The sequence below is a fragment of the Cardiocondyla obscurior genome, linkage group LG29, assembly GCF_019399895.1.
Source record: "Cardiocondyla obscurior isolate alpha-2009 linkage group LG29, Cobs3.1, whole genome shotgun sequence".
In the NCBI taxonomy this organism is placed as follows: Eukaryota; Metazoa; Arthropoda; class Insecta; order Hymenoptera; family Formicidae; genus Cardiocondyla; species Cardiocondyla obscurior.
This window is the reverse complement of record NC_091892.1, coordinates 940528-958777: the sequence shown is the minus strand read 5'-3', so window position 1 is coordinate 958777 and position 18250 is coordinate 940528. Positions and strand designations below refer to the sequence as shown.

The following is an 18250-nucleotide window of genomic DNA, read 5'->3' as shown; positions in this document are numbered from 1 at the left end:
TTTATCGTTGTTTCTATTCACGAATGCGAAGCCTGACGGATATTTATTATACATATAAACCCATAAGTAGATAATAAAAAAAATTAGCGGCTGTTAATTTAATTGTATCTATTTTATTATTTTTTTTTAATTTTACGATCTCTTTCTTCGCGAATATATTATCAGACTTATTAGAGAAAATTTGATGGTATTAACTAGAATGCTTGAAAAGCTACGCCTTGCGTTAAAAAAAAAATAATAATAATATAAACGCATAACTCTGGCGCCGAGACGATGACGATTTCCGGCTGATTCGCGGAAGGCTAAGCGATAAAAAGAAAAGAAGGCGCGCGGTGAATCGACGCCGAGGAAGAGGATCCTTGTCGTCAATTTGTTCACGGTGCTATGCAGATCACGTTGTCGCGGTGACGCAATCGTCACGAAAGAATCACCAGCGTCTTATCAAAGGGATGGTACCTCGCCGCCGCCAAGAGCGGACGGTAGGAATGGGAACGAGCTAACGGATTGTCCGAGCGACGGTCACATATAAAAATTTGCATGTCGTCATTTGTAAAAATAAAACAATCGTCCCGCGTCAACTTCAGTTCCTAATAGTCGCTCTCGACTCCAATTTTCCTTACCCTAATCGTAAGAGTCGCAAGTTTCAACGGAGCAAAATATATCGTTTCATCGACGTGAAATTTATTAATGAAAGATCGAGGTCGCAAGACACGATTGCGTCACAGACTACGGGTGCTTATTCTAGAACACCGAAATTCACAATGACGAGACGCGGTGCCGCGCGACGCTGTCGGCTCGAGGTTATTTCTGCCGCGACGAATTACCGTTGCAACCGTAAACCTTATTATACATTAGCCGTGTCGTTTGTGCGCGAATGACAAGCGCAGCCTAGGCCGCATCTTCTTCCCCGCTGCACATCGTGTCCGCGAGCGCGGATAACGTTTCGAGATAAAATTAACACGGGCGTTCTCGAAGAGAAAGAAAAAAATATATATATATATAAAAGAAAAGTTACAAAAATGCCTATTGTTTTGTTGAGAGAAGGAGACGTGATTATCCCGCGCTTATGATTGTAACGGAGTTCATTAACGCGCGCGACCACCTATGCTTAACCGCGTTTGTATATACGTAATTTCACATCGGTCGGCTAAATATCGAATCGACCGTGATTATATCGTCTCTCTCTCACCCGAGCGAGTTGCGCTGAATCATTCGAGATGATAGAGGTGACGTCAAGACCGTCAGTGACTCGCGCAAAAAACTTTCGCCGGTTTTTCTCGGCGTCCGTTAATTATCGCGACGTGGACAATAACGATAATCACAATCGGCATCTCTGATCAAGAGGTGGCTGCGGTCCGCGCGCGGACACGAGTGCATCTCGATGTACAATTTGTAATTTACGACTGAGCATGAGTGCGTGAAAAGTAAGAGGACGAGAACGCTGGAGGATTTAAGTCTCTCAAAAGCGACGTCGATATTGTCAAGGTTTTACCGTTGTTAAAGAAAAACTTAAAAAATAAAATAAAATAAAATAATTATTGTAATAAAAAATAAAAAAAAGCAAAAAAAAAAGGAAAGGTTTCTTTTTTCCTTTTGGTTTCTGTCTGATTGACACTTTAAACTAGAAAGATAGGATTCTCACGGATTCCTAGCCTGCAGTTCACTTTTGTCGATCTCAAATTCATTCCGCCAACACTTCGATAAAAGCAACAAGTGTCCCCACGAAATTATTTGTCAACGAAAAAGCCGGTCGATCGTCCGGCGTGAATCATCGCGATTAACGGTATCGCTGTACACGTAATGCATCTGCTTCGCAGAGAAGCGAGAGCCGCGTTTTGAAACGAAACGTAGAAGCGTCATTTTTAATAAATCCAAAAAAAAGAAATTAATTTTAAAATCGATATAAATTATTTCAAACGGGCATTATACATAGAAACTACTTGCAAATTGATTTCCCAGATTTCTTTTTTTTTTTTTATTTATTTAACTTTTCCGCGGGGAAAGACATGGGAGCGAGAGCGACGTCGACGGGGAGCCGCGACTTCGAAATTGTGAAAGAAAACGACGCGGCCGTGCGGAGCACGTGTCGCGGTTTCGTCTGGCGCGTTAATGGACGGTTTATTTACGCGTTCCTGCGCGCCTCGCGATTACGAGACGCGGCAGAGACGACGGCGGTGACCTGAATCCCGAATACGCCGATATCTTGGCGCGTTACGCTCGCGCCGGGGAAAGATAGCGGCGGACGCGTGTATAACATCGACGATCGACGACTGGCGTTTTGCATAACTCTTTGCATAACATTATCGGACGCGGTGCGGTCTGCGCGGTTTCCGGCCGGGCGCGATTAAGAACGGGGCCGCGAGAAAGTGCGGACGCGGACGAGAATACACGCTGAAAAGTCGGTATATCCCTCCCTTACCTCCTTGAGAGATCGGAAGATCGGTCCGTGCTGGACGCTAAGCGCGCGCGTATCGTCTCTTTGCAAAAATTTATGCGGATAATTGAATAAGTAACCACTTATTCAATTATGTTGTAAACACGCTCATTTACGCGCACGCACATGTACGCAGAATCAACGATTTCGTTGTCAATAAAATACCTGACGCCGCCGAGTTTTATCGGGTTTTATAGCTTTCGATATTTATACCGCGATATATGGAAATACGTACTTCTGATATAAAATATATGTATTATACGCGATATATTTAAATGTTATTTTCACGTTTTGATCTCGTGTTTTAAGGTAGTTCACATATCGAGTCGCTTGTTAATAATTACAAAAATTAATAATTGCGTAAATTTATAATGTGTAATAGTGCTTTTTATATTTTTTAATATTTTTTTTAATTGCGGGTGTCGCGAAACGAGCGGACGAAAGTCTTATAATTTTTCTTACTACGGTAATATACAAGCTCGAGAACTTTTTTGCGCGTGCTCGTGGCGCGGCATCGTGTTGCAACTTACGGTTCTGCACGTAACAGGAAGACGCGTCGAGATGTTAACGAGAGGCTCTCGTCGTCGGCTTCTAATGGATGGTTGGCCTTCCGTTCGTCGCTGTGCTCATTAGCGAGGCGCGCCGAAAAATGATTCCCTTCGCGAATTCTAACTGTTTCTCTTTCTCCGTCCCATTCGCTCGGGTCTTCGTTCACACACTGCCGACGTACCTCGTGAGTCAATTCACAAACAAAAAAAAAAAAAAGGCTACGCGCCACGTGTTCCGCGCCGCGGTGACGCGTTCTCGAGCATCGGAGGAGCAGATCGGGGGTCGTGCGAAGCGGATCGGGGATCGATCCGTGAGAACGTAGGTTTCGGCGCCGCGCACAGCTCTGTCACGTAAATATATATCGCGTATATCAGCGTGCAAATAAACCCGTTAACGAATAAAATGTTCGTGCCACGAGCGTCTCCGTATAACAAAAGTGATCAAGCCGAGGTCCAGCATGTATCGCGTCCGAATATTTCCCTCCCCCCGATACATTCCCAATGCTTCCCGGGAGAAAACAAAAGATCCTCTCGAAGGGAATCGCGAAGCGGAGGGATCCTCGGTAATTTATCGAAATCAACTTTCGCTTTTGCGTTTGAAAAAATTTCGCGTCGAGCGCAGACGTGCTCGCACGAGAAAGAGTCTCGTCTCGAAACGAGGAAGATTAACACGGCGGGATGAACGGTACGCGAGTAAATGAGGCGTGGATAACAGCGGAGGAAAAGCAGCCTCTTTTCGCGAGAAATAATTTCTGATCCCTCGGAAAGCCCGAGGAGACGCTCGTGGCGCGTAACACCCGCGGGTTAACGAGCCGCGCGGCGTTAACGACGTCGGCAAGCTGCGAGGCGAAGAAACGGTGAGTCAGAAAAATCGTTCTTTCTCTCGCGCGGCGGTCTCTTTCTTTCTACCGTCGGCTCGGCGATAAAATTCAATGTGTCTCGAGTGACACTCGCCCAGAGCTCGGAGCGATCTCGCCGTAGTCGCGACGCACGGGATCATCGGGCGCACTTTTCCCCGAGGATCGAGTCGCTATCTTCGAGAGGGAGGATCGGATTGCGATCTGATTGCGCCTCCGCACGTGAGAGCGCTGTCGAATTTAAATTCCCGCACGACGAATCGCGCCAACTTTCATTCTGAAACGTCCGCCAGATTTCAGTAAAGTATAGGCAAACGCGACGGCGCGGAGCGTGAAAGCAATCGGAGAGAGAAAAATTGGTCCCCTGGTTGCGCAACATTCGCAATACGAGGCTTTTTGACAATTTCAGGCTATCGGTCGCGCACGCTCCGCGGCTCTTTCCGACGTGAATTTAAGCGTTGTTACGATAACATTATTCCGAGGCGTGTTCGCAAAAATAACGGGGATGCTAAGCGCTTAATTGCCCGCCGCTCGATAAGCCGCGCTTAATTAACGCGGTTAAACACCACCGGTTTGCGATACCGTCCCACATTTCACGCCGCGTGCCTTCTTTCGCGACAGTAAAAATATAAAAAAAAAATTAATAAATAAATGAATAAGAAAAAAAAAAGCAAAAAGAAAACGTTTTATATCGTCCAACGTGCAGTTGCACGCGAATGATTCCGCGCGAGGGTTAGGTCCCCGCTAACTTCAGGGTATCAGGCGTCGCTCCGGCGCTTTTCCGCGAAGCGTCGTCCGCGGAAAAGTACGCACGCACGCGTCACGCGGCCGCGAGGGAAACACGCGCGGAAATTGCGTCGGCGCCACGTCGCGGAGTCGACGCGGGAAAGCTCCGTCGGTCGGATTAATTTTTCTTTCCTCGTCCTCGTCCTCCTCGCCGCTCGCCGGTTGCCGCGTGTCGTATATGCGCCCGCGTTCTTATCGTCGGTCGTACGGGCATTTACCACGTGTCCGCGTGTCCGCACTTCCTAGGCGAGATGAGCCCGCGGCCCGGTGTCTCAGTAGCTTCCAGTAGCGGCTGTCACCAATCGAGAGGGCGGATCGCGAGCGAGAAAACAGCGGGCGCCCGGAGGCCTCACGTCGCGCTCGCGTTGCCCGCTTTATCGTCGAGGGAAAAAAAAGCCACGGCGCACTGGCTCGCGTCTCGCCGCGTACTGCGGCCTGCGGCCGTCGGAGTAACCGGCCGACCAAAGCGCCTCAGCTCGGTCACCCGCGCACGGAAACGCCCGAGTTGCAATGACGGAGGCGCGGTGCAAGCGCGGCGGCGGCGGCGTTTCAAAGGTTCCGACGCGAGAAAAGATAACAGCCGCGTACATTCCTCGCAAGGTACTTGGTGCACTCGCTAATAGGAAATCGTGGAATAAGATGTAAATTAATGTGTAATAATACGGTAATAATGTAACGTGAATTGATAAATTAAAATGTATGCGATGCCTCGTGTAGAAGCGTAATTGTGTAATGTACCTATAATTATACGATATGTAATAAATATGTTGAAACGTATTAAATGTATAATATGTAATAATTGTATGCGTGTTGATGCAATAAAATTTAAAATTAAAATGTAGATGCTAATAATACGTATTTGTTTCGTAACGTTTTTATCTACGACGTGTATGTCTCCTTTTTTTTTTTTTATTGTAAAGAACGAATGCATTTTAAATCGCGATAACTGCAATTCGGATCTAATTATATCGACGTTACTTAATTTTTTTTTTTTTTTTAACAATTGCGTGTTACATTTTATATTACGCGGATTGTAAATTAATCGGGATTGATAAATGAATCAGCTCGTTGAATTTTCGCTCTTGTAACATCGCGCTTTTTGATAACAATTTTATTCCTCTCACGATACTCATTTCGTTGTATTATCCTCTCGAAGAGTATTCGAGTTCACTCGCTACGAGATTAAATCGAAAGCATTTTACATGTGAACTATTTACGCAGGAGTCGGAATTTAATTGAAAATATCAGAACCGGGACGTAGAGTGTCGAGTTAATCTCCCGCTTTCCATCGTCCCGGTACCAAGAATTAGGCTCGACAAGTCGCTATTTGTCTTCGCTTAAAGATGAAGAAGCTGTCATTATGTGCTCGCGGTTTTACTCCCGTAAAAGCACTCGAGTAATCCCGCCGTTTCTGAATGACGACGAGGGACTCTCGAGAACTCGAGAGAGGTTTTTAAATTGCTGCCGAAAAGATGCCGCCGTATTTGTTGCAAATATTCCTCCTTTTCCTTTCCTTTTTAATTTCTTTCTTTTTTTTTTGCAAAAACCTTCCTCGGTAAACACTTGATCCGCCTACACTCGCGAACGACTTTACGAGAATTCTCGATCGCTGATCTTTGCGAGTTTATTTCGCGTATGAATTTTTCACGTGATAATAAAAGCGTTTTTTTTTCTTTTTTTTTACAATTAAGCGTCTCGTATAAACTAAGAATTAAATCGTACGCGTTCAACTAATTCGCAAATGAAATAATTCTAGTATCCTGCGGGATCTCGAGTCGATGATAAAAAAATACGGTTCGGATTCTTCGTTGTTGCGGAAGGCAAGTTCGCGGTGTCGAGTGATTTCGCCGTGTAATTGCAATGTAAGCGAGTCGATATCGCGGCCCGAATCGACGGATCACCGATAACAGACACGCTATACGTTTTCGCGGATCACGTTGCTCTTTCTCTTTGACGGGCACGCGAGCAGAAGGAAAAAAAAAAAAGAAAAAAAATCGGCGGCGCGAGGCGGCGAAAAAGTAGCGACGCACCTCTCGATGCGTTCGAGCGGCAACAGCTGTTGGAGGCAGCTGCCACGTGGCCGGCACGCACCGGCGATGATCACGAAAAATCCACCGCCGCTTACGATCAATACAATCGCTTCATCTTCGCGTGCGAAGGAAACTCCTCGCGTACCTAATCGCTCGGCTTTTCCACGCGCTCTCCCATGAGCTTTCCCCGCATTCGATTAATTGAAGAAGCGAATTAAAATTACAGACGAGTGACCAAACATGAAATTTTTCACTCGATCAGTTTTCACAAAGCTGCGGGATTTGTCAAGCGGTTAAAAAGTGAAATACCACCGGCCTAATGTGTCGAAAGTAGGGAGACTCGAGGATAAGTCAGATTTTAAATGTTAACTAGAGGCTCTTCGTAAGATTTCGAATCGGAGATCTGGGATATATCGCTTGCCGATCGACGTCGATCGTCTCGAACGTCGGCGACTCGCTCGGCGTGCATATTATGTAACGCGCAGGCACATACATGCATATTATACGCACACGCGCGCACGCGATTAGCGGCGCAAGTGCAACCTGGTGTATCGCAACATACTCGCGTGCACTTAAAGAAACGACGGTTCGATTTGCTTTTCAGCGAAGAAATCCAGATCATAAATATTCATGTCCACGCAGCTGTGGCACACAGCTTTATTAACGGGCCGCGGAGTCGCGATGCTAATTTTACGCGCGCAGAGCCGTATTCCGCGCCGGTGAAGAGGATTAATGCTCGTGCACGAGGTACAGAAGAACGCAAGATAACGCGCCGCATCACGCCGCGGCGCATCCGGGCGCCAGCAGGTGAAACCACGAAATCGCCTCGACGAAACCACGATACCTAATTTCTTTTTTTTTTTTCTTTTTTTTTTTTTTCCCCGACGGTCGCCTTATCGCGGACAGGATGCAGCTCCCGAAGCGTTAAGTATGCAATTTCGCTCCGATATCGTCGCTAACATTAATTATTGTCTCGCGGCCGGCGATACCGAGACAGGCACGAGAGCGATAGATTCGAGAGTACATTTATCGGTGGATATTAATCGGCTTGAAATTCAACGATCGAAGCATCGATACATCGCGTTGCGTCTACATTTTCATATCTACCAGCTGTGCCTCATGTTCGCATCGATATCGGTTGCGAACCGCGCAAACAATAGAAAAACGACGCTCGAACGTGGCGGTTCCGCGGAAAAGTAAGCCGCCGTTGCTTATTCATCCCCGGAGAAAAAAAAAAAAAAAAAAAAAAAAAGAAAGAAAAAAAAAATTGAATTCATCGCGGAGTGCATTGCTGAAATCCTATCGTAACGCAACAGCCAGGCGCGCACCCTCCTCGTTTCTCCGATCGGGGACGGACGGTCTGGCGTCGTCGACAATAGGCATCGAGGAAGTCGAGACCGGGCGAGCGACGAGAAGGCAGATATACATTGCAGGAACTGGGAGAGAAGGTGGACCGGGCGGATTCCGGAGGAGAGACGCGGAGGACTGCACGCAACGTGGAAAGGCAGCGTCGCTCCTGAAGCCCAATTAGCAATTTAAGGCAATAAGCGGGCGCACTCCCTCGCTTACATTCCCACTGGCGTTGCGGGAGACGTTGTTTCCAGAAGGGAGAAACCGCCCGGCGGATTTCTCCGGCGCATAAACATCGCCCGCGGAATAACGCGAGCTGCATACATCCGAGATGAGATCGCACATCCTTCCGCCCCCTCGTACACCACCCGCCTTACTCTACCGTCGTACTCTTTCTTTGTCCCCCGCGCCGGCGACGTTTCTTCTTCATTTCTGTCGCCGAATAACATCCCGCGACCGTTTTTCTTGCCTTCTCTCTCGAAATTATACCACGGCGCCGCGATCGAGCTCGTCCGAAGGGAGACGTACACGGAAATGCAAAAAAATAAAGGTGTCTTTTCTTTTCACGTTTTCAATTTTTTCCTCGCTTTGATGAAATAAATTTCTTATTCTTTTTATGACATTTTTTTGGGGATTATGAATTTATGCTATATTATTGTATAAAGTAATTTTAATTTACGTATGCTTTTTGCGACGATTTAGCTTGTTAAATGACTTTTTAATCTGTGCATTTCAATTGTTACGGGCGATATTAAAATTCGCGATTATTTTAAGAGACTTTCGAGCGTTCTGGATTCTGTGGATGTGCGAGCAAACGCAAAGTGCATGCATTCTTAACTATCTCCGGAACGAGGGAGAAGCGGCTGTACAGAGAACGACGAGGGCGATAAATAAGGGAGAAGGACGAGTTTACGCCGTGCCAGGAAGGGCTCTTCCTTCCTTCCCCGAGATTTACGAATTATGCATCATGCCGAAGGGAATACATTCGAATTGACATGAGGACGGCAAGAAAGACGGCCGACATCGCGACGGAGGAATGGGATTTTTTTAAAACGCAACCCAAACGCACATACTCATACGTTAATAATTCGATTCTCTCGTTAATTTCTGTCAATTCTTTTCATACGAAATGTCGCTTCTTGAAACAATGTAATTACGCTTGTAATTGATATTAAAATAAAAATGTTAAAAGAAAATGCAAGTTTTACGACGTTGAGTGCGGACTTTTTTTTTCTTTTTACAATAAAAAGTGTACGAGTTTTTACAACACAAGTAACTCTTTTTTTTTTTTTCGCGCGTAGAAAATTGCAGTTGAAAATAATCGTGTGAATTTTACGACAATAGGTAACGAACAGTAATTTTATTGCTCAGAAATGGGACAGTGGTTATTTTTGAGCTGACCCGGGTTTTGTGATTGCCGACGAAAATTTTCGCGACCGGTTTATCGGACGTTGCTACCGTGACTTCTGGGAGGTCCGTTGGCACGATTCCGTTGTTTCGTCGTTGAGGCACGTGTTACGAGAACGTCTCGGGTGGTCGTTCGCCACGCATTGATTTCACTATGCGAATCGTCTGGACACCGGACACGCTCGGTATCACGTAACGGTGAGAAAAAAAAAAGGGAGAAATAAAAAAATGTTGATAAGGATTTTGCAAACCTACAAACTATTTGATCTGCAGAGACGCGCGGGAGCGAGTCGTGGCTCTTCGAACTTTCCTCTTATTCGTATTTCGTGGGAGATTAACCGGCGATTAAAAGATTTAACTTCTAATAATCAATGGCATATCATATCGTAATTAATTCTTGAATTAATTAAAGCTATTGTACGAATCTATTTTCATATCAAGTCGCGAAAGAGTCATTAGAGTGACGGAGATTATAACGCAAGTTAAACTCGAAAAATTTACAATCCCGAGGATTAGCATGACACTCGAGTCCGGCTCGATTCCCGCGCTAAAGAAACACACACTCGACTTCCCTTCGCGGATTTACGAGGGGCGAGCCCGGAAGCGATCCTCGCGAAGGTGCCGCGAAAGAGGAAGGGAATAAGGATCGATGGTGCTTGCAGCAGCAGCAGCAGCAGCAGCAATAGCGGCGCAAGGTACGCAAAATAAGGGCTCGGCGACGCCGGGGAGGATAAAGAGATGAGAGGACGGAGACGTGGGGGAGGGAAGGTCGGCCGAAGCCAGTGGTAAATGGCACGTTGCCGGGCCGCGAGAGGGTGAGATCCGCGAGGAGGTGGGTAACCTTGACCCGGGGATGAACGACCCTCTACCCCTGGGCGCGCGTGGCGTACCTCTCTTCCCCTCGTTGCCCTTCGTCCCCTTCTACGACCCTCTGCGCGCTTCTACCACCCTCTGTTCTAGCCGACGCGGCGACGACTCCGCCGGGATCTGTCCCTCTCTCTCCTCCGCGCCCACCCCCGCCGGGTTCACCACCACCCCAGCCCACCCACTCACCGCCGTTCCTCGCCCTTTGACCACCGTCGTTCCCTTGCCGTCGTCCTCGTCCTCGAAGCAATGCCCTTTCTCTTTCGGATTCTCGTCGCCGCTCACCCTCCCGCACCCTCCGCTTCTCGACGCACTCTCGCTCTCCGCGCAAACTTATCGTGGGGAGGACCGAACCCGGCTACCGTCCCTCTCGCTCCCTCGCGTCCTTCCGCGACTCTTTCCCGCTCCGTCTTCCAACCGGGGGCGTCGAAAGGGACGATAGGGCGGCCGGGATGATAGCGAGAGCGAAATTTCAAGGCCAGCGTACGAGCCCCGGGGATCGTGCGCGCTGGATTTGTGCCCCGGACAGATCACGCTCTGATCTCTTCTCTCTGCGCAACGTTGGGGTTGTCATTTCTTCGCGAAAAAAATTTTTTTTTACATCTCGTATGTATACCACACTCGCGTACTTACACGAACAAGGTACTAAATAATTTACAAATAAAATACCGATTTAAAAATTAATTAAAAAAAAAAAAAAAAAAAAATACTCGCAAAAAGTTTATACTTCTGAATCTTCTACTTTAATCATCGCGACCGATAAATGCGATCCTTTTAAATTTCAAAACCTGTCTGCGGCACGATATTCACGTCCCCGAACACCTATAATATGTATAACAAAAATCTAATTTCTAATTAAATCGCGCAGACACGAACGGAATCGTTGCATATCTACATATATGTATATTACGCGCGAAATACCGCGTTTGCCGTTCCAATTTAAAACCGCTGAATTAATCTGGGAGTCGATTCCTATCAGTAGCAACGCCGAGGCACAGTTCCGATATTAAAGACGACTGCGAGGACCTTTGTCCTCAAATAGGCGTCCCGACTGCCCCTAACATTTGCCTAGCGGAGCGCTAGACGACCTCGCACGCTCTCGGAAGTTCGCCCACCAGAAATTCGCGATCGTCCTGGTCGACTGGCTAGCAGGGGCCATATCCTGAAGAAGCGAGCACGCGTGCGACAGGTGGGAAGCGACGGCGGCGGCGGCGCCGTCCTAGGACGCGGCTAGTCGAAAACGCGGCCCCGAGACGTCTCGCGATCGATTAACGAATTCGCGTCCCGCTTTTACGTTCACGTCCCGAAATAGAGTCCTTCGCAGCTGGCGGTCTCGCATCGTTCGCCATAACGAGCCCGGAAAGGGCCGGCAGGGTTTGGGGGGAGAGGGGCTCGAAGGGGCGCGGGGACTCGGAAATGACGGAAAGAAATAGTTTTTACGCACGGACGGGCGATCTTCGTGAAGCTGACGGCTCCATTTTCAGAATTTCGACGTAATAGAGTTTTAATAAAGCTGTACTTTACCTCGTTGTAGGTATAATAAAATGTATGTTCGTATATCTCTGATTCGAGATATTAAATGAGAAGTGACAAATCTCGTCGCATCTTAACGAAATCGGAAGGATTAATCTCGAGGCTAATATAAACTCGGTTCAGAATCAATGATATTATTTCTACTTAATGTGACTGAGTAAAGAAATCTATGGGATCGTTTTAATTAGATATTTAATTACCTGATTTCGTCTCATTGTATAGATTGTGTAGATCATCAAAGTATGCTTACCTGTAACAGAAAAGAATACAAATCATAAGTTTAATCTAGTAATAAAAAATATTTAATTTGCAAATAAAAATTTGTAAAGTAAATGTACGATCGGAAGAGAAAATAAAATGACAATCGTGTCTACGATTCGATTATTTCTAGATGTCTAATATATATTTTCTAATTAATACAATCATTATTCAACGTCAGAGTTTCTGAATAATTAAAAAATCAAATCACGTCAATTGTTCAACACATGTAAAAATCACTATTACCCCAGACAAGTTATTTATCATTTAACATTTCTATAATGTATCTCTCAACAAAATACAACAGACGAGTTGCGCGCGATGTTTTTAAAAATCTCTTTTAAAAGATTTCTGAAAACTGATTAAACGAAGAGGATATTTGTGGAAAATTAAAATAAGACATTGTCGTATATAAGTGACACGATTGCGAGCGGTACTTTTTCCATTAATCCCGTGCATCGGGCGGGCTTCGCGTCTCAGAATGTGATACGTGGCGAAGGTGCACCGTCTTCGGTATCATCGCGCTTTAAGATGCGCCGGTTTAGAGGCACGCGCGTGCATTGGCCGTCACGAATCCGCCAGAGCGGCTCGTCGGGGAAACGACCGAACGAACGCGGATCGATTCGGCGAGACTCCGAAAGTTCTCCTACCGCGTAAAGTGATTACACACGCCGATTCCGTCGGCCGATTCGCGCCTACGAAAATTGACGGCGCGCGCGCTGATAACGAAGATGGGCCCGTCATTTCGCGTGCCATTCCGCGTCCGTCTGGCTTTCGCGGCTATTTTCGGGCACGATCCAACCGTCGTTATTACCTGCGATCGATTATGCAATCCGTCTCCACCCGCCCTCCTTCCCCCCAGCGCTGGCAGGCTCATTAATCGGTTTCGATCTAATGTTATGTTAAATATGATTAAATCGATAAATGAACGAAGCGAGTTCTATTTTGTACCTAATTCGAACGAAGTTCTTTTCGCTTTTCAGGATACTTCTTTATATTAAAAAATTTATGTAATACTATTTTTTTTCTTTTTTTTTTTAAAAAGCAAATTAGTATAGAAACAAGTTTAAATTATTTTGTTGTATAATCTTATTTATTCGTTGAGGTAATTATTATTATGCAAGGATAATATTCACGGGAAATTGTTTCTAAATTATAAAGCAAAAATTAATATATGATACGCATCCAACACTTATTGAAACTGACGAGCAAAGTGAATTGCTCGATTTGACCCACCTAGCGTATCACAGGGTTAATTTGCACATGTCCAGAATTAAAAAGGGGTGGACATTCGGCCGATAATCGATACAGTTCAGTCAAAACTGACCGGGTCACGAGTTTCGAGGTTCTCAAAGAACAATTTCGTTTTTTTCTTTTGTTGCTCCTCTTTCTTTTTCCCCGAATTAATAAAAGATTAAAATAACCAAGCGATTAGGTTTTGAAATATTTAATACCTATTCTTAAAGAATTGACCTGGCAATCGATTTTCGAATAAGATACCTGGAATTTTCCTTGGTCGACAAATTTATGTTTATACTCGAATTTAAACATACGATCTGATGGACCAGTTTTTAGGATCTGGGTCAGAAGTGAGCGCCGGTCTCGAGATTTCCTCTTATACTACGAGGTCGGGCGATGTTGCTAAAGATATTGGCGAGTATATTTGCCGATTTCACGGGTCAGAATTTGACATTTACCGATTACGCGCCGTCTAATAACGGCCGATGGCACAAATACAGAATCTAGCACAGTCGGGATAATAATGAACCGAGGCCATTATCGAAAATATTGCAGATGTATTTTACAGATTTCTTCGGCCGGATAAAATTGATCGAAATCCGAGCAGGAAAACGTACATAAGTATACACTCGGGAAAAAAAATTAACGAACTAAAGAAAATTACCAAAAAGACAAAAAAAAATTTTTTTTTTTACGCTCTAAAGTAAAACAGATCCACATGTGCGAAGGAAAGATAGAGAGACGTTACAATAGAATCGAAGCAGAGAGAATGCGAGAAGGAGAAAGTGCGAGGCTTCTCTTCCGTCCTTTTCATCTCCTCGTTCTCCTGCTCCTGTTATCCCGCCCTACCCTTCATTTTCGTCCCTTTCCTTCCCGCAGGCGGAAAGTAATCAATACTTCGGGAAGGTGCGTGGGTGAAGCATACACGCCTGTGGGTCGCGGCATCGCCGGTAACTTTGCGCGAATTTAACTGAGGGACCCTCCTCTCCCCGGCACACACGCACGAAGAGGACCGAGTCCTTCAAGCCGGCGAGAGTAGAGATCCTCGAAATTCGTCCTTTGCTCGCTCCCGACGAAAAGAAAAGAAGACACGTGTCAAATTAGCCGGAGGATCTCAACCGGAACTCGTGAACTCGATTTCGAAACGAAATTTTCATTCGCGCCAAGACTCGTTCCAGTGCTCTTAGAACATTTTTAATTAGAGAGAAGAAACAACGTTTTCTTATATTTCTCTCTCAAATTTTGCGTCGGTTAAATAATTTCCTATAAGCCGCTTCAAAATTGATAATTTAAACAACGTCGTCCCCGATATTATTATTTAACAATGTTTTGCAGTATGAAAATGTTACTCGCCAGAGATTAAGCGTTTAATTAACTCCAGAATCGCAAAAATAAATAATTTATTCAGTCGCTCGGTCTTTATTCTACGAAACTGTATTCCGTTCACGGTGTTCATCGCAATCCCGACTGCGTGCCTTAAGGACGCAGGAAGCGGCTGTCCCACGCGATTCGGTACACGACGCCAGGCGTCGATTCTAGTTTTAATCGAATTTAGGCAGTCTCCCCCGTCCCTGCGGGCGACTGTTTAATCGTCCGTGATAAAAAAAATTGCGAATAAAATGCACGAAACGTCGAGACGTCGCGGGCGGCGGGAAGGGGGAGGTAGGGGGATGAGGGGAATCGGCGAGGAATTAATTAAATGCAACGGCGGTGTATTCACGTCGTGGTGGCGAGCAAGCGAAAAAGGGAAAAAGAAGGAGGGGGAGGATGCGACCGGCCACTTCACTCGCGTATCCCGCGGGATACGAAAACGAATCGCCGCCGCCTGCGTGACAAAGGCTTAAGTCCCAGCTGCGTACAATGTCCGAGACAACGTCGTCTCCAGATTATAAAATTTAATTAAAATTTTGTTAGGACCCCGCCGAGTTCTCTCCTCCTTCTCTCTTCTCCGCATCCCGTATCTCCGGCACCATTCTGGTTTTCTTTCGTCCTCCCTTGCCGCACCCGATTGTCGCGTTTCGCATTTCTCTCGTTTCTCGCTGTTTCGTTTCGATAATTTCCGCTCGCGTTTTTTTTTTTTCCTTTTTTTCGCATGATGCACGGCGACGGTGCATCTCTAGAATGTAAACAGCGGTGACTACAATAAAGCGTCCTGAGTTTAATTATCAGTCGCGGTGTGGATCAGAATTCATATGAAGCTAATACTGCGTGGCTCGAAAAAATTCGATAGCGTCTGCTAAAAATAATTTTGATTTAATTATTTGTTTAATATTTTTTTTTTTTAATTTTGCGTGAAAATTAATGTGCTCACATTTTTACACAAAGTTCGCATTTTTAAGAGTTAAATTTAATCAAGCTGACTAAATCGATGAATTAAAGTGCGAGGTGTACGACACATAATGCTAGCGAACGAACGGACTCAAAGAGGTATAAAGACAAAGGATTAGAAAGATATTAATAAATTCTAGGAGCCTTTTTCCGCTGCTCCTGGTTTGCACCCTCGTTTTAATTTTTTTTTCTCTTTTTTTAGTCCTTCAACCTGACGTTGCGTACTTGCACGGACTCGGCCAGGAAAGCTCAAAGTAGGGCGAGGCTGTTGAATAAATAATGGCCCACGGTCTGACTCGATCGCGAAAGCCAGATACGTGCCTTTTTACGTAAGCTTGCGTGACCTCGGTTAGCTGACGGCCGACCGGAAAGAGACAGCCACGAAGACCCCTGGTACGTTTAGGAATCATTACACGTGGATGCCGAAAGTTATAAGGAAGATACAGGCTCGTCGCGATAATCGGCGTACGATAGTCTTGATTAACTCTTTAAATTGTCACGCGAGGGAATGAGAGAGAGCACATTACAATCAGAGGTAAACTATCCCGTGTACAATTTTCTCTCAGAATTATTTTCACTCTATAAATTACGTCAATTTATTTCAATGTGTCTTAATTTGTAAAATACGAAAAAGTTAGTTCTTTTTTTTTATTTATAATAAATTTAAAATTCAAACAAGATTAATAGAGAAATGTATTCTTCTCGCATCAACTCTTTTCTTTTTTTTTTTTTTTTTTATTTAATAATTCTAATGTTCCAATAAAACGCACGTAAATTTATATAAACGTTCTTCAATTTCCAAGATTCTATCCAGCAAAAAAATTGCGACGGGAGTTTTGCGAGAGAGGCGAGAAGGCGAGGTGGACGTACGTTGCTTACGAGACTCTGATAAGACACACGATCAATGTCGGAGAGAAACTGCTGGCCACGTATGAAGATGGGGCTCCGTTGCATTTCCAAGAACGCATCCGATGACGAGAGACGAAAGTCTACGCGGCCGGAGACACGGACGCGGGGCGTCGTCTGTCTTCTTCGACCGTAAGGTGGAAACGCAATCGTTCGAGGGTGCATTGATCGACGGGAGAGACAAAGAGAGTGCAAGGAACTCCTGCGCGAGCTGACTAAAGAAAATACCGCGGCTATCGCGCGTGCATAATGTTACGCTGATGCGCTCCGACTGTTCGGTGCACTTTGCGACTTGCAGCTTGCGAGAAATTTTCGAACCAATTGTAGGAAGAAACGTAAGAAAAAAAAAAAAAAAAGAAAATAATAATTGTCGAGAAGAAATCAAAAGTAGGAAAAATATTCGAGCAATATGAACTAAAATTAAATTTAAATAATTTTTAAATAATTTCTTAATAATTAAATTTAAATAATATTTTTTTTAATGTTAGCGATTTAAAAATAAGTATTATTCAAAAGTGTCAGGTAAATCTCTTTCATTTTAATCCGTTCAATAGTTCTAGTAATAAATTAAAATATATTTCGATGCGATTAATTAAAATATAATTTTAATATAAAAAATTATTATAAAAATTGAATTAAATTATGCAAACCCGATATAGTTTATAGTTTCCTTCGTACAATTGTTTTACTTATTGAAGTGTATTAAAATTAATAAATGTACAAATAATTTAAATTATCGTATCAAAAATTGGGGCAAGAGCGCTGCTGTTATTTTTTTTTATGTTAATTTAGAAAGTTATTTGCAGATATAAGAGCAAGTCCTTGTTAGCACTACAACTTGATATGATCGTATGCAACTTGTATGCTAATAAGTGAGAGACGTCGCAAGCCGGTTTGCAAATGGCGGCTGTCATTTTGAGCGTCAACGCCATTTTTACGGTCTTGAATCGTTTCATCAAGTAAGATGCGCCACGTTTAAACCTCGCGTGTAAGAATTTATTTCGATGTTTTTTCTTTAAAACCTTTTCGCACTAGGTCTGTCGTAAAAATCGGAAAAATTTAAGCGACTAAAAATAATTTTTCTTTCTAAAAAATACTTTTCTTTGTCGAGAACATCTCTGACAAAGTTTCTTTCGGTACCGATGTTAAGTTAAAATACTTCCCTCGTAGCGGTAAAATCTAAGGTTTGTTGAGGCCTCATCACGTAAAAAGATTAAGTCTTTGAAAGAAAATTTCAAAAGAAAAGCTCGCGAAAGGAATTTATAAAACTAAATAATGTTCCGAAGGCTTGAAAAGGTTTACGAAGACAGTGCAGTTTCTTTTTTTTTTTGTAACAACGTTCATAAAAGACCTATCCGTTATTTCCCGTGTCTTTCGAAATTTTCAGGTCTCGATCATGTGCTCAGGTAAAAGGAAATATTGAGAAATCGACGGAGGGCCTTCCTGGAAGTTCACCCGTGGTACCCGAAGGACCGTTAAAAACACGCCAAAAATTTACCTGGCTTCCTTTGTCCGGGAGATTTCCCAGGATGAACCTTAACGCCAAAATTGACAGGGAGCCCGAGGATGTCGATCCTTTGTCATCACGATGCGAGCGATAGCAGAAAAGTTTGCGCGAGACAAAGCGCTTGGAAAAGGCGTTTTCTTAAGAAAAATATCAAACACAAAAGCTGCACGCTGCATCCAGCGGAATTTCCTTTCTCTAAGATT

The 18250-nt window shown here is 44.5% G+C and overlaps 1 protein-coding gene and 1 pseudogene across 6 annotated transcripts in view; both read right to left on the bottom strand.

Annotated features, from left to right (window-relative positions):
- Imp (IGF-II mRNA-binding protein) overlaps positions 1-18250 on the bottom strand; it is a 77336-nt gene that overhangs the window by 17749 nt on the left and 41337 nt on the right. The gene's annotated exons all lie outside the window — the stretch shown is intronic.
- Positions 2962-5215, bottom strand: LOC139112477 (uncharacterized; annotated as a pseudogene).